The sequence below is a fragment of the Equus asinus genome, chromosome 13, assembly GCF_041296235.1.
Source record: "Equus asinus isolate D_3611 breed Donkey chromosome 13, EquAss-T2T_v2, whole genome shotgun sequence".
NCBI lineage: Eukaryota > Metazoa > Chordata > Mammalia > Perissodactyla > Equidae > Equus > Equus asinus.
In genome coordinates, this window is record NC_091802.1 from 59,168,888 (window position 1) to 59,189,941 (window position 21,054).

Genomic DNA, 21,054 nt, shown 5'->3' on the forward strand with positions numbered 1-21,054 from the left:
GTGTAGGTCCATGCCCAGGATCCGAACCTGTAAAGCCTGGGCCACTGAAGTGGAGCGTGGGAACTTAACAACTATGCTACTAGGCTGGCCCACCGGCTGATTATTCGTGACTGGAAACTTTGATTCCCTGCGGCTTTTTCCCGCCCCTCTGCATCCACATTCACGTGCCCCCACCTGCTCATAAACTCCTGGGGAGATAAAAAGCAGTACATGCCGACTCTGCTGGGCAATGTGCGAGGTGTCTGTAAGCGTGATCGCATCTCGTCCTTCCTGCAAGCCCACGCAGTAGGCACTGTTCACGGATGGAGAAACTGCAGCTCGGAAAGGTGAACCTGTCACTCGTGCAGAGCTGGGACTCAAACCAGGATTCAGGCTCTCTCCTTCATACCCCCTCCTGCACTGGGAACGTCACCTCTGTCTTCAGAGTCCTCTCGATGCTGCATAATCGATCACCTCAACAGAATGCTGCCGAGCTCCTGCCGCGAGCCAGGCACTGTGCTCGTGGGCCTGGGAGTACGGTCGTAAACAGAAGCTCATGTTCCAGATAAATAGACCAAAAGGAGACCTGGAGACAAGGAGCTCAGCAGGGAACCTCAGACAGCAGTCAGTGCTGCCTGAGTCAGGATGGCCCAGGTTCTGCTGCAGAAACAGAGCAGCTGAACTGACAGGTCTCATCCTCACTTACCTGTCAGCACACGTGGTCCAGCAGCTCTTCCCAGCAGCTGTCCTCCTAGCGGTGGCTCCGGGATCCAGGCTCCCCACATCCTCGGGCTCCTCCATCTTACACTAGTGGTCACCTCCATCACTGTAGAAGAGGAGTAGAGAATGCCAACAGTCCCATCAGAGGCTCTGAGGCAAGGTCTGGAGGTGGCCTGTGTCACCTCTGTCCACAACCCACTGGCTCCGACCTAACCAAGGGAGATTGGACAACTCGGTCTCCTTCTAAATGCAGGAAGAAGAAAATGAAATGGATTTGGTGAAGACAGGACAGCGTCTCTACCACGCAACGAGAAAGGAGGTAACAGAATGATGGGAGAGAGAGTGACTGAGACGAGGGGCCCATTTTAGATGGACGGGTCAAGGTCAGTGACTTGAGGGATCCAGGCAGGAGAGAACATTCTGGTCCTGGGGTACACGGACAAGTGAAAATGGTTGGTGCCAGAAAGTGCCTGGCATGGTCAAGGGACAGAAAGGTGGCCAAGCAGAGGAGTCGGGGTGAGCGAGGGAGAGCAAAGACAGGGCGTCGGACGTGCAAGCAGGTCAGGCGGGCAACCCCGATCCACATCAGACGCTATAAAACCTCCCACCGCCTGCCCTCCCCACTCCCTAGGGACCCTGACCCGATCATTCCCGCCTGGAGCTTTCCGTTAATGCTTTTTCTTTCTAAGAAAATAACACATACGCCCAAAAGTGCACAAATTATAAGTGTGTGCCCATTGAATAGTCACAAAGTGGACAATTCATGCAGCCATCACCGAGATAAAGAAACAGAATGTCGCAGGCGCCCAGAAGGTCCCCTCTCGCCCTATCACCACCTCTTCCTCCCCACCAAAGATAATCGCCGTCAAGATCTTGCCTGTTCCTGAACGTCGTATGAATGGAGTCATACAGTTTATACTCAATTTCGTGGCTGGAGCCTTTCTCGCCACATTATTTTGTGACATTCGTTGAGTGCAGGAGTGCTGTTTCGTGTTCCACTGCGTGAATTCTCCGCAATTCCATTTGGCCACACTACCGCGAAGGGCACGCGAGCGGCTCCCGGGGGAGGCATGAACAGCGGGGCTGCTGTGGTCGCTCTGGTGTGTGTGTTCTGGGGCACGCATGCGTGTATTTCCATTGGTGGAGATCTGGGGGCAGGGTAGCTGGGTCCTGGGCACATGTACATTCCAAAGCAATTGTTTCAGTTTACACTCCTACCAGCAGTATATGAATGTTCCCGCTGTCCTATGTCTTTACCAACCCCTGGGGTCACCAACATACCCACGTTAGCTATCCTGGTGGGCACATGGCAGTATCTCAGTTTGCATGTCCCTGATGACCTATGAAACACTGCTGGCTCAAGTCTCTTTCCCATTTCTCCATGAGCTCTTTTTCGGTCATATAGATAACAAACGTCTTCTCCTGCCGTGTGCTAGCCTTTTCACTCTCGTAATGGTGGGGTTTTTTTGGGGTTCTTTTTTGGTTTTTTTGCTGAGGAAGATTTACCCTGAGCTAACATCAGTTGCCAATCTCTTTTTTTTTGCTTGAAGAAGATTAGCCCTGAGCTAACATTCATGCCAATCTTCCTCTACTTTATACGTGGATCCACCACCTCAGCATGGCTGATGAGTGGCATAGGTCTGTACCTGGGATCCAAACCCATGAACCCTGGGCCACCAGAGTGGAGCACACCAAACTTGACCACTACGCCATGGGGCTGGCCCCCTGTTAATGGTGACTTTTGATGAACAGAAGCTCTTAATTTTAATGTAACCCAATTTGTCAATCTTTTCCTTTGTGGTCTGTGCTCTTCATTCATGAAGATGTTCCAGACATTCTTCTATTTCATCTTCTAGAAGATAGACTTGATTTCCATGGATGGTGTGTGGCTAGGGTCAATCTTCCTCTTTTTTCTCAGGTGGCTTGCCAATTGACACAGGACCATTTATGGCAGAGACCATCCTTGACAGTGCCACCTTTATGTCATATGCCCTTACGTGCTGGGTCTGTTTCTGGGTTCTCTGTCTGTTCCCTGGTCTGTCTGTCTGTCCTCGTATTAGAATTTGTTTAACCTGCCGTGGGGACTCTAACATGCAGCTTGGGTGAGAACCACTCGTCTAGGACCTTGCAGTTCGCGGTGACAGGTTTGGGTGTCAGTCTCGATGCAAGTATGCCGATGCCCAATAAAGGATTTCCAGAGGAGAAAGAGATGAATCGGGGACGCGGGAAGAGTGGAGGCAAGCTCCCATGCAGGGGGTGGGAAAATCGGGGAACAGGCTGGAAGTCAAGATGCTCGGAGCCATCCGTCCTGCTCCCCACTCCCTCTCTTCTCCCGTCTCCAGACCTCCAGACGCCGCCTAGCCAAAGCTCAAAGCAGGAGAGACGAAGGCGAGAAGGCGAGCCTCCTGCCTGGGTCGCCAGCCACTCTTCAGGGGCTGATCCCTCCTGCGGCCGCGTCAGACTCCCACCCCTCCCAGGGCACTTCCTATAGTTAACGGCTAGGTTTTAATTAAACATTGATTTGCTACTAATTAGTCTAATGATTCGTCTTGGGGAGGAGACAGTGCTGTCAGACCCCATAAAGGAGGCGGGGAAGACAACGCAAGATTATGGCTTAGGTGGAAATGCTATTTCTCCCTCCCTCTGGGCCAAATGTTTTCTATGGTTCTGGTCTATTCTAGATGATGCTTTCAATGTGAATTTTCCTAATCGGTTTGAGTCTGATGCAGTCCCAGGTGACCGAGGCAGAGAAGATCGAATCTATTCGCCTTTTCATCAGATTTCAGCCTCTTAATGCAGCTAGAGAGCCTTTCCCCACTTAGAGAGGAATTAGTTTCTGTCGCCACAATGAAGTCATCCTGGGCTGAGAGGCTGTCCCCTCCCAGGTCCTTTTTCGGGGGTCAGACCTCACCAAGGACTTCTGAGACGCGAGCACGGCTGAGCTTCTGCCCCAGAGCAGATTTTGCCAGCACCTAATGCTCCGTGTCACCTTTTCCTCATCCTCCACCGCTTCACCCACACCTCCCACAGTGTGGACGCAGCTGTGGCTTTACTCCGAAAGCAGAATGTCATTCCCATGCAACTTGCTCTCCGTAAAGGATGGGCGCAGCCTCCCCCTACCCTCAACCCAGAAGAAAGATGGAGCTGCTGTGCATGGACACAGCTCAGAGCAAACTGCGTTCGAAGTTACCCTGTTAGAAGTTCACTACGCAGTAAATCTTAAAGGAGGAGGGACGATATGATGATAACAGTTAATCACCGTCCTGTGTCTTTTGTAAGTTTGGATTTACACAGAATAGTACAAAATCCCCTTAAAGCCGTGTGCTGAGCACAAAGCTTGGGAGAGAACAGAGGTGTGACACCTGCAATCCAGAAAGAGTCGCAGGACTGACGCGGGCTACAGAGGAAGGCAGGTCCAGACAAGCAAGGCTTGCCCACCTTGAAAAGCCTCAGCCTTGGCCTTCGGGGGCTCCAGGCGCTGCCAGAAACACCCCAACCAGGGCTGGAGAAAGCACTGGAAAGGGTCAGAAGCCACTGGAACGGTTTCCTTTGTAATTGTGGTAAAATACCCGTGACATAAAATTTAGCATTTCAACCGTTTTCAAGTTACAGTTCAGTGGGCATTCAGTACATTTACATTGTTGTGCAACCATCACCCCCATCCATATCTAGAACTTTCCATCTTCCCAAACTGAAGCTCTGTCCCCATTACACACTCACTCCCCATCCTCCTCCCCAGCCGCTGGCATCCTCTATTCTGCTTTCTGTCTCTGTGCATTTGCCCACTCCGGGGGCCTCATACAAGTGGAATCACACAGTGTGTGTCCTTCTGTGACTGGCTGATTTTACTCAGCGTGACGTCCTCAGGGTTCACTCACGTTGTAGCAGGTGTCAGGACTTCCTTCCTTGTTAAGGCTGAACGATACTCCATTGTCTGGATCTTCCCAGCTGTGTGTGTTCATCCATCGACGGACATTTTGGCTGTTGTGGGGAATACTCATACTTCTTGATCGTGCACGTAAATTTAGATATCTGAGTCTTCGGGTGAAAGATTAGGTTAGACAGGACTCTGTGCAAACCCCCCAATCTCTGCTTTACTCTAAGTCGGCAAGGGGACCCAAGCTTTCTCCCAAGCCCCACTCCTGAGACACCATCAGCATTTTTACACCCCGTTTCATCAATTCTACTTGTCATTTTCCAATAGCTTCAGCCACACAAGCACACGGGATCTATCCTACACAAACTTCTATAGTGTCACCAAGCCTCGGCCCGAGCTGGCCATGTCCGGCCTCTTCCCTGGGAAGGCAGCCTGGAGCCGAGCCGTGAGGAAGGAACTGGAAGCCAGAAACCAGCATCTGAGCCCCAGCTTTGCCCCAACTCAGGCGAGTCCTCAGGCCTCTCTCTGCTCCTCTGTAAATTGGGGGCCGCCCCTTCCGGCTCCGGCAGGCCCCAGCGATTCTTTATTCGAGTGCCCTGCACAGTCGCTCAGGCATAAAAAGGGGTCACATCGCGGCCCGGGCGGGGCCCTGGGCTGAGCGCCGTGCGGGAGGTGTGGCACATCTGAACCCCAGATTTCAGAAGGAGAAGTAAACGGAGGAGGGCCAGGGGATCTGGCGGAGCGGGGACGATGGCCTGAGCTGCTACGGCTGCCTTCTCAAGGCATTTCCATCACCGCAGAATCTGAGTGGCCACCGAAGTCCGAAGATGTAATCGGGGCCAGGCCTCCTGCAAGGCACATTCCTGATGGAGTCACAGCAAGCCCCACCATGGCTTTGTTGTGCTCAGTTTAAAAGTTAGGAAATTGGGGGCACCGAGCTGTCATGTAACGTGCCCAGGGCCGCACAGCTGACCCCAAAGCCCTGTGGCAGAGACAGCGAGCTGGCACCGAAAGACTTGGGCTCCCTCGCCCCAGAGTTAGGTGCCCCTCGGGGACTGTCCTTCCCACCGCACCTCCGCCGCATGCAGGTGGGGCCAAATGTCTGGTCCTGACCGAAGGCACAGGATTGGAAGAATGTGGTGTCCCTCCCAGACTGAGGTGGCCACCTCCCCAGAGGACCATCCCCACGTTCTCTTCCCTGCTGAGGGGGCCTTGGGGGCCCTGTCTTCAAGAGAGCAACGTGGCAAGGTGGAGGGAGCTGGCCCTGAGTCCCTCTTGGGGAAGGGCCACCTGACCTGGGCCTCTGCGCTGGACATCGTGCGAGTGACGACAGGCGTGCAGTTGCGTTAAGTCAGGGGGCTTGGGGACCGCTTCTTACAGCAGTCAGCAGGACTGGCTGACATACCGCCCCACACTGTCACAGCCGCAGCCCCACAGATGGCCTCTGACCTAACGGAGGACACCAGCATGGCAGGGTCCATTTGCATGCGTGTTCATAACGGACAAGGCCAACATGGATCTAGCCGCGTTTTTTTGCCTCTGGAGGATGGCCCTGCACAGGCTCCCATGCTGAGCTCAGAAGCCTTTGCCGAGGGCTGACCTGGGCCCGGAGCTGGTGGTACAGAGAAGGCTAACACACAGCCTTCGGCCCTGGATGCTGACGAGCAGCAGGGGACAGAAGGGCCAGGGGCGGTGACATGAGGTCGCAGGACACGCAGCCCAACCAGAGGCTCAGGAGCAGCTTCCCAGACGAGGTGATTCCTCAGCTTGGTCTTAAAGGGAACGCACAAGTGGGCCGGGAGCAGAAAAGTGGAGAGGGCGTCCAGGCAGTGGATCCGGCATGAGCAAAGGCACAGAGGCATGAGGAAGCACATGTGGGCCAGGACTGTGGGGTCTAGCAGAATTTGACCTGGTAGACAGGAGGACGGCAGGCGACAGGGAACCGCAGGCCGTGCTGGGCAGCACCGAGGGATCCTGGACAGCCGGGACCCCAGCGGCCGAGCGGAAGGAGGGGAGGCACGTGAGCAGGCTGCCACCCTAAATTTATCACCTTAGCAGCAATGGGGAGCGTGGTTCCGGGAACAGGACAGAGGGAGGAAGACCATGAGGAGATGTACCCGATGGTCCTACTAGCCATTTGGGGTCCGGACAAGACAGAAAGCACCCCCACTTTTCAGGGGTTGGCAGCAGGCAAAGACCCAGCATCAGATGCCCAAAGGAGAAAAAGAGGGAGATTAGGTCAGATCCGACTTCGCTTCTGAATGCTGGCGCAGCAGCTTTACCGCCAGCCCAGGCACAGACACTGAGGGACTTTCAAAATCCATCTTTGGAGGGAGGCACCTCCGGAGTCAGCAAGCCTGCCACCTGAGCAGGGGGACGTAGCCACGACCCCAGTCCTCGGGACGAGCAAGGGAGCAGCACGCCGAGCTGACAACACACCCCATCCTTAGGGACGGGCCCCTCCCGCCTCCTCCTCAGCTCACTCCTCCGCCGAGAGGCCAAATGCCCTGAGAGAGTCTCCCCTTTCCCCCAACCCTGCTTTCACTCCTGCACTGTTGCCATTTGGAGGGCGTGCCATCATCCTGCCCGCCCCCTACGGCGGCTCACCCTCTCTGCCCTGTGCCCCGGGGAGCTCATCTCCAGACCTGCAGGGGTGACAGCGCCCTCCTACCTGTGCTCAGCCCAGGGACAGGAGTCCAGGCCGGCACATGTGGGAGACGGCTCCTTCCCAGCTGGAGGGCCCCAGAAAGCTGGTCTTCGTTCCAGAAGGAACCTGTCCGGGGAGGGGACAAGTTCAGGTCAAGGATGCAGGTTGGATGCGGCCCGCGTCAGGAATCGGGAAGCCTGTGGACCTTGAGCTGCCCCATGGAACAGCAGCATGCTCATCAGGACCCAAGGCTGCCGGCGTCTCCCCAGGGAGGCTGAAATGGGGCCAGGCCCTGGGTGAACCATGGAGATTAACCGGAAACACTGCAAGATCATCCCCTTACGCTTTCCTTTAACTAATCATTGAAATAAAAGCTTGAGACCTGCCTGCCTAGGGAATGCGTTCATCAAGGGACAGGTCCACGCTCGAGGGTGGAGACCCTCACCGCCAGAAGGCTGTGGAACAGCACCAAGTTGTGGGAGCTCAGGGATGGAAGGACCTCTTCCAGCTAGAGGCAACCGGAAGTCTTCCTGGAGGAGGTGACATTTGAATGGGGTCCTGAAGGATGTGCAGGAGGATTTTGAAGAGTGGAGATACTCAGGCACATGCCCCACACAGAGGTCCTGGGCCAAGGGATGAGGGATAGAGAAGTTCAGATGGTGACAAGATGCAAGTGGGGCCATGACAGTCATGTGGGACAGGACTGCCCCACCGGAAATTCACTCAGTCATTCAACAAACATTATTTGGCTGCCCAGGGCCAATCGCGAGGCACTGAGGCTACAAACGGAGCTGAGCGGGTGAGTAACGAGGCTGAGCAGGAGCAGGAATCCATGGCGCGAGGGGACTGAAGTGAAGCAGGATTGCAAAGAGGCTTCCAGTGGGCAGCTGTTGGAGACGCCGGACAACAGGGGAGATGGGGTCAAACCGCGCAGGGGAGGAAGACGACAGCAGCTGTGTACCAGGCTGGTGCTTCCCAGGAGTAAGTGCAGGCCCTCCCCGAGCCCAGCCTCCCCTGGGGACCTGCATGTCCCGAGCGTGGGAGAAACACGGAGCCGCTCCAGGGGCCGCGGGCTGTCTCCCTGCCCACGTGAATTATTTCTCGCGTCCACCTCAAGTCCACGGGGCTCCTGCGATCCGTGCATGGCTGACCCTTCCTCGCCACCAGCCTGTCTTTGGGGTGCAGCCCTGGCCAGAGGCATGGGTTTCCTGCATCCCTCCGCATCACTTGCAGGACTGCAGGTGTATTGATCGCTGCGCACAGCTCGTCAAACACAGATTGGGGAAAATCGATGGGGTTAGGGCACGGGGCAGGCGGCTGTCCTCCAACCCTGGGGTGAAGTGCGCTCCTCGCTGACTTGCGTTTTAAGGATAAAGAGGCAGCTGTCCCTTTTCCCAGAATGCATTTAGGGATCTTAATCTCTTCGTGGGGGGAGAAAAGGCCGATCTCAGCTGACGTGTGGCTCAACACAGTCTCAAAATGAAATGGCCTCCTTCGAGGGCAAAGGTCTCAGTTGGGGCTCACCACTGTCGGCCACTGGCTTTGTAAGGTGTCCAGCCAGCTCTGCAAATTGAAAATCACTGGGAGGTTCCCGAGACGCAATCAATGGCGACAAGGACTAAAGCCGGAGCTGTGGACTGAGAGAGAGGGCCAGGCGGCCAACGGAAAGGTCCGGGGCTGCCCAGCCAGGCATGCGCCCAGCCTCAACTGCTCGGCCACCTGGCTGCCAAAGACCCACAGACACTCAGCCCAGCGGGCACCACCTCAGTCCCTGAAGCTGCAGGACACACACACACACGCACACCATTATCTTGCTGCACTGGCTGAAATTTGTTAGCAGTGGGGAGGCAAAGGCCCCCGTCCGGGGCTTTCCTGCTTTCCTACAAAGTAATCTTCCACCGGCGCTTCTGTATTCCCTCACCTGTGCAGAAGCACAGGGTCTCCAAGCCCAGACCTCCTAGATGCCCGTTTATCCCAGGAACTGGGGCAGCGGCTCCCAGAGGCCCCTCTGGCCGGAAGAGAGGGAAGGAAGAGTGTTCCCCCAGCCCTCGACGGTGGCCCCAGCTTCACCGCCGTGTTTGTCACTTTCTCGGCCCCCCCCTGGGAGGGAGAGCAGGAGCCTGTGGTGGAACAGGTGGGGCGTCCTCGGGGGAGGGTGGGGACAGTGGGCCGGTCCATGCCCGCAGGCTCCTTCTCCCAACCAGCCTCAGAGTCGCGCTCCCTCAGGAATAAAACAGGCACAGATGAAAATGTTATGCCTGGGCGAGATGGCTGGGCCGGCCACATCGCATGCCTGGAAATTGCTTCTGTCTCAGTGGCATCCGGAGAAGCATATCTGAGGACGCTGACAGGCTGGAGTGCATCCTCTGGGTAGGGGAGAGGCGCGGCCCTGAGTCCCCGGCCCTGAAGAGCACAGGCAGGCTGCCAGCCACACAGGTCTCGGGCCCTGGACTGCGAGTCAGAGATAGGGTCCAAACTCCCCTCTAGTCAAGGAGGATGCCCAGGGGCCAGCCTCAAAACTCACGAAAGCCAGGCCCTGCTCAGTCACGGAGCTTCCCGCCAGGAGCAACACCGGCCCTCGGGGAGACGCAGAATGCATCAGCAACAAAAATCATAATGTCACTGCAAGTGCCTCTGAGTGCCAGGAAGAGAACGAGGATGCTGTGGCGAGAGGTGCCGGGCCGAGGGTGGAGATGTGTCAGCATCTGCGGGTTGTCGGGAAGCCTGAGCCGAGGACATGGGAGCTGAGATCTAAAGGACGGGAAGGCGTATCCTCCAGGGCTTAGCAGAGAGGCAGAGCCCCAGAGACGAGCTCGTGCACCTGTACAGGCGTGCACACACACACACAGACACACACGTGCATATAGAGATGTACACACACACATACACACACACAGGGATTTTTTACAGGGCCCTGACTCCACGCGGCCACCGTGGGAGCTGGATAAGCAGTGTCCAGGAGGAGCTAGAGGTCCGCAGGGCAGGCAGAGGGAAAGGGAAGATGGATGTCAGGGGGGAGGTGGAATGTCGTGGAGAGCGAGGACCCTGAACAGGAGCCGGAGCCTACAGGATGGGCTGAGCCCGTCTCTTCTTCTTGTCCCTGGTGCATCCTCAGCAGCCAGGCACTGTGTCCCGGATCCACCATTCAGGGCACGGATTTGACTCAGGAGAGGTGTGGCCAGCTTCTCCTGGGTCAGCTCCCACCGGGCCGTTATGCCCCTCGCATGAGGCCAGGGCAACAGGAACTCGAGGCCCCACCTGCTGGTGCAGAAGCCTCACCTGCTTCTTGTTGGCTCAGGCCTGGGCAGGGCTCGGCTGAAGGCCCCCTGCTGGGCGTGGCTGGGACAGCAGAGACCGACACAGGTCTGCACTCTCGAGCTGTGGCACGGGGGAGCGAACGCGTCAGTCCCCTCACCCCCATCACTTTCTTTGAAATCTGCTTCCCCTGTAGCAGGCACTCTCCATGCTCCACCCCGTCCCCTCACCTCTGCACCTTCAGGCACGCTGCTGACATAGAGCCAGCACCTGAGTTTCCTTGCCTGAGGGCTTTCTCTGCCCTTACTGCCTCTTTGTCCTCATCCTCCCCACCTGGATCCCAGGCAGTGGCTGGAGCACCAGGGAATGAACACCCGCAGGAAACTGCCCTCCGAGCCCAGGGGGACCGTGCATGAGAACCCGCGCTCTCTCACCCTCTAGAGCGGTAACGGAGACCCAGGGGCTGCACCCCAGCAGCTGGCCCCATCACCCCACTACGGGCCACCTTCTTCTCCTGGTCTCACCCCCACCTACATGCTTTGCACCCCCCAAGTGAACTACCTGCTCTAAACCCCATCTCAGGGTCTGCTTCTGGGGGACACTATCAAAGCCCCCCAGCCCTGCTGATGAGTCGAGCTGGCAAGGGGAGCGGGCATCTGACCCCAGGGCTGGATGGCGCAAGAGGACTCCGCCTCCTAGGAAGGCGCTCAGGGCTGACACCTGGGCAGTGGTGGGCACTAGAGTGTCCAGCAGACTCAAGGCCAAGCCCTTGTAAGTCAGGAAGCTGCTGAGAAAGGAGAAGAAGCAGAGGGACAGAGAGAAACAGAAAACAAGGGAACAAGACATCTCCAGAGAAGCTCTGGGAAGGGCCGACCAGCACGTGAGAGGATCCCCACTAGTCACCAGGAAAAAGCAATTCAAAGCCGCAAGGAGATACCACTTCATGCCCACCAGGGTCGATATAACGAGGGGGAAAAAAAGGAAATAACAAGCGTCAGTGAGGATGCAGAGAAACCGGAGCCCTCACGCACTGCTGGTGGGAATGCAGATGGTGCAGCCGCTGGGGAAAATAGTTCGGTGGGTCCTCAAAAAGTTAAACACAGAATTACCATATGACCCAGCAATTCCACTCCTAGGCATATACTCAAAATAATTGAACAGGTATTCAAACAGAAACTTGTACACAAATGTTCACAGCAGCATTATTCATGATTGCCAAAAGATGGAAACAATCACGGTGTCCATCAACAGAGAAACGGAGAAGCAAAATGTGCTCTATCCATACAATGGAGTATTAGGCAGCCATGAAAAGAAACAAAGCACTGACACGCTACAACGTGGATGAACCTCGAAAACATCAGGCTAAGTGAAAGAAGCCAGACACAGAGGGCCACATATTGTACAACTGCACTTACATGAAATGTCCAGAATGGTCAGATCCAAGGAGACAGAAAGCAGATCAGTGGTTGTCAGGGGCTGAGGGAGGGAGGAACGGCAGTTAGCAACTACTAATAGGTACGGGGTTTCCTTTTGGGGGGATGAAAATGTTCTGGAAATAGAGGTGGTGGTTGCACAACATTGTGAACATACGAAAAGCCACCGAACTGTTCACCTTAAAACGGTAAATTTTGTTATGTGAGTTTCATCTCAATAAAAAAATAATCCATCAGTGTATCAAATTTAAATACCTCATTCTGGATAGTGCCTATTAAAATTATGTTGACTTCAATCTTTTATTATTAGGAAGAGAAATTGCTCTCAGGTGGAAAAATAAAGTGAGCTGCCTCCGCCCCAGAGCCTTGGGGAGAAGAGCGGTCACAGACCAGGCGAAGGAGGGCAGGCTCGCCACCAGCGCAGGGCTGGCCCTCCCGGGCGTGGCGTGACCTACCTTCTCTCGCACCTGTCCGAGGGAGCCCTGGTTACTGGCAGCCATTTCTCAGCATTCAATCACAGTGACAATCGCTATCACTGTCACCCCTTCTTAAGAAACTCCCGGGGGGCCACGTGTGGCTGGGAGCCTCTCCAGTGACTGACCTGTGGGAGAACTGTCCATGAGAGGCACCTGCGGGCGTCTCCACGGGGTGGCCGAGGTGGGATGCCAAGGGAGGGCTCCCAGGGGAAGAGGCGAGGTAGGGGAGAACGAGGTGAGGCAGGGGAAAGGCTGAGCAAGGCCATGGTCAGCCAGAGGCCAGCCTCAGCCTGATCCCACGGGACCACAGAGCTGGTCCCAGCCCGGGGCCAGCACTGTGCACCTGCTGTTGCCTGGCTGGGACAAGAGTGAGCAGCACTAGGGTGGGGATGGGGGTCGGAATTCTCCCTAGCGGCGGGGGTGCTGCTGTGAGTTGGCAGAGCCGAGGAGGGGTGACTCCGATCTGGGCGGGGCATCAGCAGCATCCGGTCCAGCGGGGGACCCTTCTGATCGGCCCTCTCTCCCTCCCCCCTCCTTCGCCTCCCACCCATCAGCCTTGAAACCAGAGGACAGCAGGAGGAAGCTCAGCACAGTCCTCTGCTGGGCCTGAGAGCCAAACCTGAGCCCAGCTCTGCCCAGGCCCTGGGGCAGCCCCTCTGAAGTGGTGACGTCATCAGTGCTCAGGGGCTGCCCAGAACCCTTCGGAAGGCACCTTGATCGTGACAGGTTTAGTGGTGCGAATATGCATGATGATAATTAAAGGGCAGCCCGTCAAGGCTGCAGCGACTTCTTGTGTTTTGCTGCACGTGGAGTTCATCTCACAGCTAATATTTAAACGGGTAGGGCAGAAAGCAAGCGCATCCGTTTTTCCCCTCCAAACAGACCTTGACCTCATCTGGTGACACGAGCTCGGCAAGGGGCTTGGGTTACAGGCCCCACCGTGACCCACTGTGACCCGGGAACGGCCGCCGTGAGCAGCTTGCAATTCTCGTAATTCATCACGGCCACTTTAGCTCACTGTCCTCTGGGATTTGCTGTGGTGATGGCATCTCCCCTCGTGTCAACCATGCACACATCAGACCCCAGTGACCAAGTCACCGAGACAATAAGGCCCAGCAGGAGGGGGTGCAGGGCGTCCATGCAGGCTGAGGCAGCAGGCCAGGCAGCCTGGGCGGGGGCCAGCAGATGGGAGGCTGCTTGGGGTGCCAGGGGCAGACAGAAGGTTCCGGAGCAGTCCTCCCTCCCGGCTGTGCCTGCCTCCTCGGGCTGCGCGGGGCTGCGCGGGGCTCATTCCCGTTAATGAGGCCTAATTAACATGTTGATGGGGATGTGCGCTGTTTAAATTTGGAAGCTTTTTACTGTGTCAGTGGTTGTTTTGGTTGGATCAATGATGCTGAGGTTGGATCACGAGCCTGGGGAAACCGGTGGTAAGAGAAGCTGCTCTGCTTCCTGCCCCACCTCCCAGCCCTTTCCTCTTGTTTCCACGCTGTTCCTGCCGGGTGGGCCTCCTGTCCCAGCCCCTGTCCTCAGGCAGCCCTCCAACCCCAAAGACTTGCCCGGGGCACCATCTGATTGCATCCTCTGCTCTTCTCCCCACCCAACTCCGGTCCACAGGCCACCAGCCGAGTCCCAAGCCCGTCCCGCTCTCCTCCAGGCAGCTCATCGACCGGCTCCTGCCTCCGTGTTCACTGCCCTTTAGCGGGGCATCTGGAAGGAAGGCCCCAGGGGACCACTCGGAGTTGCCGAGGGCTGAGTCATGAGAACCAAGTAAAAGCCTGGACCCCTCTAGGGGTCAAGCTCCTCCTTGACACATCCCAGGTGTTTGACGGGGGCACAGTGGGCCCCTGTGGTCACCCCAGAGAAAATATTCATTTCCCAAGAACTATGGCAATTCAGGAGCAAGCTCGAATAAAAAGGTGTGATAAGGGGAGAGGAACCACGGAGGCAGAGTGTCTTCTCTGACGCCATCCCAGGCTTTCACAGCCCGCTTCCAAAGTGCCTTTCCTACTCTCCCCTCCTCGAACCCTCTCCAGCCTTCCTGCCCGCACACACACTCAGAGTCCAGATCTTCTTACTCTGCCCTCCACACCATCCCCCCTCTCCCCACCTCCTCACCACGCCCTCATCCTTCTCCCTGCATCAACCTCTCAGAACTCCAGCCCTCCTCTGGATCCAGTGCACCTGTCAGCTAGCTGACCGAATGCTGCATAACAAACTACCTCCCCCACCAGTTGGTGGCTTCCAAAGTATTCATCCTCACCCTGACCCGTCCGCAGGCAGACCGCCGTCTGCAGGCCGAAGAGGGGCTCACAGGGCGGCTCTGCCTCAGGCCGTGTGTCGCAGGAGCCAGACTCCAGACTGAGCTGGGCTCAGGTCCGGTTCACACGTGTTTATCCGAAGCCCAGGCTGAAGGGGCTCTGCTCGCGGCATCTCACGGGAGGACAGGATCCAAGCACGGGCTCTGCTCGTGCCCTGTCCACTGCCCCCCACTGGCCAACACAGGCCACCCCACCAAGCAGGTGTCCATGGGGAAGGGACACACGCTCTGCCCGCAGTGGGAGGGAGAGGCTGTGAATCGGTGCTAACAGCACCCCAGTTCTCTCCCCACTGCAGTCCTGCTGCCCCGAAGCTTCCCGGCTCCTGACCCGCCGGTCCTCCTCTCCCTCCTCCTCCCCCTCCCCCCACCCCACAGGCCTCCTCTGGCCCTGGCTCAGTGACGAGCTGTAAGCGTGTCCTGTGTCCTCCCTGGATTGCAAACGCCCTGCGGTTGGGCCACCTCTCGAGACCCTATTTACCCTGAACAGCCCTGCGCGTGGTTCCTGGCGCACGGTCGGTGCTCCGTAAACACTTTATAAATGACCGAATGAGTCAAGTTGTCCCTTTGAATAAAAGGAAAACTCCCCACCTGTAGGGCTTCCTCTTGTTCTCTCCACGGGGCGAGGAGCCTCCCCTGCCCTCCGGGAGGCCTCTGTGTGCTGGCCACACCCTGGGCCCCCCAGGGCAGAGACAGCTGGCTGGGGTCTTCTCCGGCCACCTAGTGTGAGCATGGCAGGGTGCCCAGGCTCTGCACAGACTCCCGCCCTGTCGTTAGAGCTGACCAGACTCCTCCGTCCCCGTTGTTATTGCCAATGTCCCGCCCGCGGCTCAGTGCAGACCGGCTTTCCCAACGTGCAGAGACCTATACTCTCTAAAGGGGCAAACTGCCCAAACCAAAAAGTCCCAATTAAAACCCAGAAATGAGGTGGTTCTTATAACTCTTCTGCTGGTGAGACTGTGGTTTGCATGTCCCTGGCAGAGCCATCCGGAGGCAGGCAGGCCCCTGTCGCTGACCTAACACATCATGGGGCACGGAAGGTTGGTCAGACTCGCGCCAGCCATGGGCAGTGGGGCTGTGGGGTGGGGGCAGAGAAGGGCGCCGGGCTATAAGCGTTAAAGCAAGTGGAGGAAATTCCTGAGGGTGCTGTTGACACAGAACGGGCACTGAAGAAACATTTCTTGGATAGATGGACGGGTGATGGATGGATGGATGGATGGACAGATGGATAAGGCATTGCTTCTACCGCACTGCAATGAAGTGAACCCGGGGGAACCACCATCATGGTTTGCCCAGCACGGAGGGGTTTCCTGGCATCCAGGAAACTCAGGAAAATTCTAGGCAAATCAGGATGAGCTGGTTGTTTTCTATGAACAAGAAGAGCCTTCCGCCCCTTCTGCGACGCTCTCCCGTGCCGGGCCTGAGGGAGAGGGGCGGAAACCAGGGCTGCAGTGGTGGCAGGCAGCCCAGGGACGGGCCTCAGCCACAGGCAAACGTCCCCGTGGAGGGAAGGACCAGTTCCTGGGGGGACAGACCATTCCTTCGGTGACTCCTGCTGATGCCACCAGCGAGCTGCTCCCGAGGGGAAACAGCGGGACCCCTGGGAGGCCAGGGAGCAGGCTCTGATTGGCCCCTTGATGCTAAGAACTTCTGTCCTGAGACGGGGTGGGCTCGTTTCTGGGGCAGCAGAGAGGCAGGGGACCAGGATGGCCTCCAGATCTGTGGCTTCTGCCTGGCAGGCGCTCGGAGAGGCCAGCTGGCCAGACCTCACCTTCAGTTCCAAAGCCATGGGGCTCACAACGGCCTTCCCATGAATGAATGAACCCCAAGCACAGGAGAGGAACTTTTCTGGGGCTTCTAAAGCTCGGATCTGAAGCTGAATAGACTTGTGCTTTTAAGCAGAGATCTGAAACCTGTGAGTCATAAAGGAAAGAGGCAGAGAGAGAGCGCTGAAATTCGAGGACAAGATTCAAACAGAAGGAGGAGAGAGAGAGGGTGGAGGGAGGGAAGGCGCGAGGGAGAAAGATGAGAAGGAGAAGGAAAGAAAAAACGCACTTCCCATAGGGTCACGCCTTCCCATTCAGGAAACAAACATGCAGTGAGAGCTGGCCAGGCAATCACAGTCACACTGACCCAGTGCCACCAGCCGTGGACCACGTGCCCCCAGGCAGAGCACAGTGTCAGCCTTCTGCCCTGAGCCGCCCCCCACGCTGATGGAAACCTGGTGGTGAGAGTCCACGTGCAGATGGGCCACAAAGGGCGGACTCTTCTGGAAACCGCCCTTGGATGCCCAGTTATCCGTATTTCAAAATGAAACTGGACACCTGCCCCACACCACATGTGAATCAAACAACTTCAAAGTTTTTCAAAGAAACTGCAAAAGGTTTAAGATCTTGTGGTCAGCAAGAAAGTCTTTTTAAAAAAATTAAGACATTTTAACCACATTAAAATTTTAAACTTTACTCAAAAAAGAAATTTAAAAAGTGGGAAAATGAGCCACGAACCAGGAGGTGTCTGTGCCGTGCGTAAGTGACGGATGAGTCCTACCCAGAACGCATTAGGACTCACAAAAACCAATTTTTAAAAAATATGTAAGACAATAGGAAAATGGACAAAAGACAAAAAAGGCGTTTCATAAGAGGAAATGTGAATGGCCATAAAAATGTGAAGTTGTATTCAGCCTCATTAGTAATCAGAGACACGGAAATGGAAATTAAAACCACAATGAGATACCATTCTATAGACAGGTCATCAAACAATTTAAATGCAATAGTATGGAGCATTGGCGAGGATGTGGATCAATGATGAATCAGACACTGGTGGACGTGAGCAAGCTACAATCACTCTGAAAACAATTTGGCCTCATCTCCTGAAGCTCAAAACATGCCTCCTCGAGACCCAGAAATTCCCCTTCTTAACAAGTGTTCTAGAGAATTCTTGCCCGTGGGACCAGGAGATGTGCATGTTTACAGCACCACTGCTTGAAATCATTAAAGACGCATCCACTAGCTGGAGAAGGGAGCATCGTCGTGCACTCACACAGCGGGAGTCCACACGACACTGAACAATCGACCACATTCACGCGTGGATCTCAGAACCCACACCGGAGAGCTAAAAAGATGACCACCCGGTGCAGAAGAGTCGCACAGCATAATTCTGTTCAAATAAAGTCAGAAATATACAGCTAACAATATGCTGTTCAGAGACAGACACAGAGGAGTTAAAACCTCTGTAAAGAAGAGCCGAGGATGAACAATTCAAAACACAGAAGAGAGCTCCTGTGTGGGGACAGGGAGTAAAACCAGGAGGGGCAGCAGGACCAAAGGCCTCAGGGCCAGCCGTGGGTCCACGGGCACATGGTGCTTATTTATTATTTACACTTCGTGTCCATGCATATTTCATGATGCAGAAAGGAACAAATGGAAAGGCAAGAGGCTAATGCGATGGGACAGAGGGAATGAAGGGAAGAGTGGACGTGGGCTGCAGACCTGCTCTCAGAGCCAGGAAGGGGACGCCAACCCGCTCATGGGGGATGTGCCCCCAACCCCGTGGGACACTCTGTTCACTGAATGTGCGGACGCCCACGGAGGTGACAGATCTCTTAGTCTGACTGTCCTCCTGCCTAGAGGTTCAGGTCACATGAGACGCGCTGCTCTCCCCTGGGCTGACCTGGCTGGATGGGGATGTCTGGTCCCACTGCTAGTGGAAGATGCTCATCTGGCCACTGGCCGACTTCCCCCTGGGGGGCCGGACTCGCCCTTCCTCACCAGCACCTTCCGTGCTCCCCTCCTCTCCTCATTCCCACCTATCCCACAGCCTCAGGGTGGGGCTCCCTGCCGCCCTCTGCTGGTCGGTGGAGAGGAGCAGCTGCCCCAGGTCCTCAGGGCCACGTCTCTCTCCCTGCCCAGCTTTCTCCTTGGCTTGGCCCCCTCCAGCAGAGGGCGAGGGGCAGGCGGCAGTGCTGTCCAGTCTTCTTTGGGCAAACCCTGTTCAGTGCACCTCTGCCCCTGCCCCAGGAGGGACAGCCCAGAACCCCACTCGGCACCCACAAGTACAGCAGCACGGGCCAGCTGCCCTCTGGCCGCAGGAGGAGGGTGCCGTGCGACCAGGTTTCCCTCTGCCCCATTTGGACAGCCGTCCTGAGAGGCGCTTCACCGGCTCCCTGGGGTGGTCCTGAGAGCCGGGCCCTCAGCCCCGTGGCTGGGCTCCACCTCCCTCCCTGCCCCGCCCTAGGACATCCCCACAGGAGATCCCGCCTCTGGGACCCCGGCTGACCCCTCCACCACACCCAGGGCCCTTGGTGCCGCCGGTCCTTCAGCACCTGCCCCGCAATCCAGAAGCTCGGCTGCCCTTGGTCACCCTGCGCTCATCAAGAGACCGATTTGGACTGCGGGACATTTACAGAGTTTTATGGAGTATTGCACAAAAATGCTGTGAAATTGGGTTCTGGCGCTCACATCACGCTCTGCCTGTGTGTCTGCTTTATGTCCAGCACTGAGGCTAAAGGAAAGGAGCCGGGGGGGGGGGGGGGGGGGGCGGGGGCGTGAGGGCTGGAGTTCCCAGTCCGGGGAATAGGAAGGGAAAACGAGGCTCGAGGCTCGCTCGCCACCCTGGAGAAATCCAGTGACTCAGCAGCAGGCGGTTTGGGAGGGCCCGGGGCTCCCAGACTCAGGTGCACCTTTGGGCGTGCTGGCCTCTGAGGCTGGTCCCTAATGTGACCAGCGGAGCTGCTGCTCAGCAGCCAGAGAAAGGGAGGGAGGAGTTGGGGAGGAGGGGGAGGAGGAGGAAGAACGGGGAGGGGGCAGCAGAAAGGGAAGGGGGTGGGAGAGGACGGGGAGCAGCCACCCTGGTCCAAGGCCACTCTGAGGGGGCTTCATCATTCCCAACACCCCAGCCAGGTTCCTCTTCCTCACCTGCTTCATTCTTGAGGTCTCAGGGCCGTGAGACCCTCAAGCGCAAATCTTCCCACATCACCCAGAGCCCCCACCCTCACACACGCATGTCCACGTGCACAGGCACGTACTCACACACACTGCCACAGCTTCTCCAACCTCACAGCTTCACACGCCTCATGTCTTCCCGTCCAGGCTCCCATGAGCCCGCCCTCCGCCGCTGGGGTTTGCGGGCTGGCATTTGGAGGTGGCCCCTCGACAGAGGCCCCTCAGGGAGATCAGAGCTGGACACCACCTCAGAGGTGGGTTAGGCCAGCTCCCTTGCTGTCAGATCAGCTGGGCAAGATCCAAGTGGCCAAATGACTTGCCCAAGATCACCTGGCCCGTGGGGCGGGGACTGAGTCCAGGTGCACCTCTCTAACACCCAGTGGGGAGGGGGAGACAGGGACAAGAGCATAGGAATAGGGAGCCCAGAGCTGGTCTGGGTTCCAGAGAGCAGCTGCACGCAGGGCCCCTGCGGTCACTGGAAGCAAGAAAGAGCTGTCAGCACCGGGCGCTTCCTGCCCGCCGTGCAGAGAGGGTGTCCGCTGGGACGAGCCCTCTCCAGTTGGCCACCTCCCAACCAGAAGAGCTTATTTTAAGTAAGCAGTGCTCTGGCCAACAGGCTATCAACATTTGTTTGCCTAACTCAGACGGGGAGAGAAAAAATACCGAGAGGCGAGCGCAGAACGCGGCCAACTCCCATCGGAAGGCTGGGCCATGGGCGGCCGGCCAGAAGCGCTCCGGATCAGACCTCTTCCCCTGCTCTAAATTTAACCAGCTGGAAGTCTTTTTTTAAGTTGCATCCTATTCAACCTTTTGAAATAAAGACTTGCCTCTTAATGGGAAATCTGCATTTCATTGTGAGGAAGGGGCTGGCACCCCTCCTCCTCCTGGACCACGGCCTCCTGGTTTTGGCTGCAAACCTAGGGAAGCTCACAGAAAGGGGGTCCGGGGCCCCAACTGTTGGGGCCGGTGTCCCTGGGCTGAGGGGACGTTTCCGAGATGGCGGGCACAGAGGCTTCCTCAGAGAAAGCAGGAAATTAAAAAAGCAACAGCAACAAGATGACCTGCCAAGAAAGCAAATAAGACGTTCTCCAGTTCTTGCTCACGCACGGGCTGCTGTGATCACAGAGAACCAACAGCACAGACTGGCTGGGTTCAAGCCCCCGCTGTGGTCCTGGTCACTCACAAGGTGTCTCGAGGTCTCAGGTTCTCCACCTGGAAAATGGGGCTGACAACAGCACCTTCCTCCTAGGGGTCAATGCAAGGATTGCATGCGTTACCATCTGTCAGGTGCAGAAAGAACCACAGACTGTGGCTAAGTAATAAATGATAAATGAAATGCGTTCTCTCCAGAAGATGGCTTGTCACGGAACCATGCGGAGGGAGAGGTCACAGGCAGAGAAGAAACGTCCACGA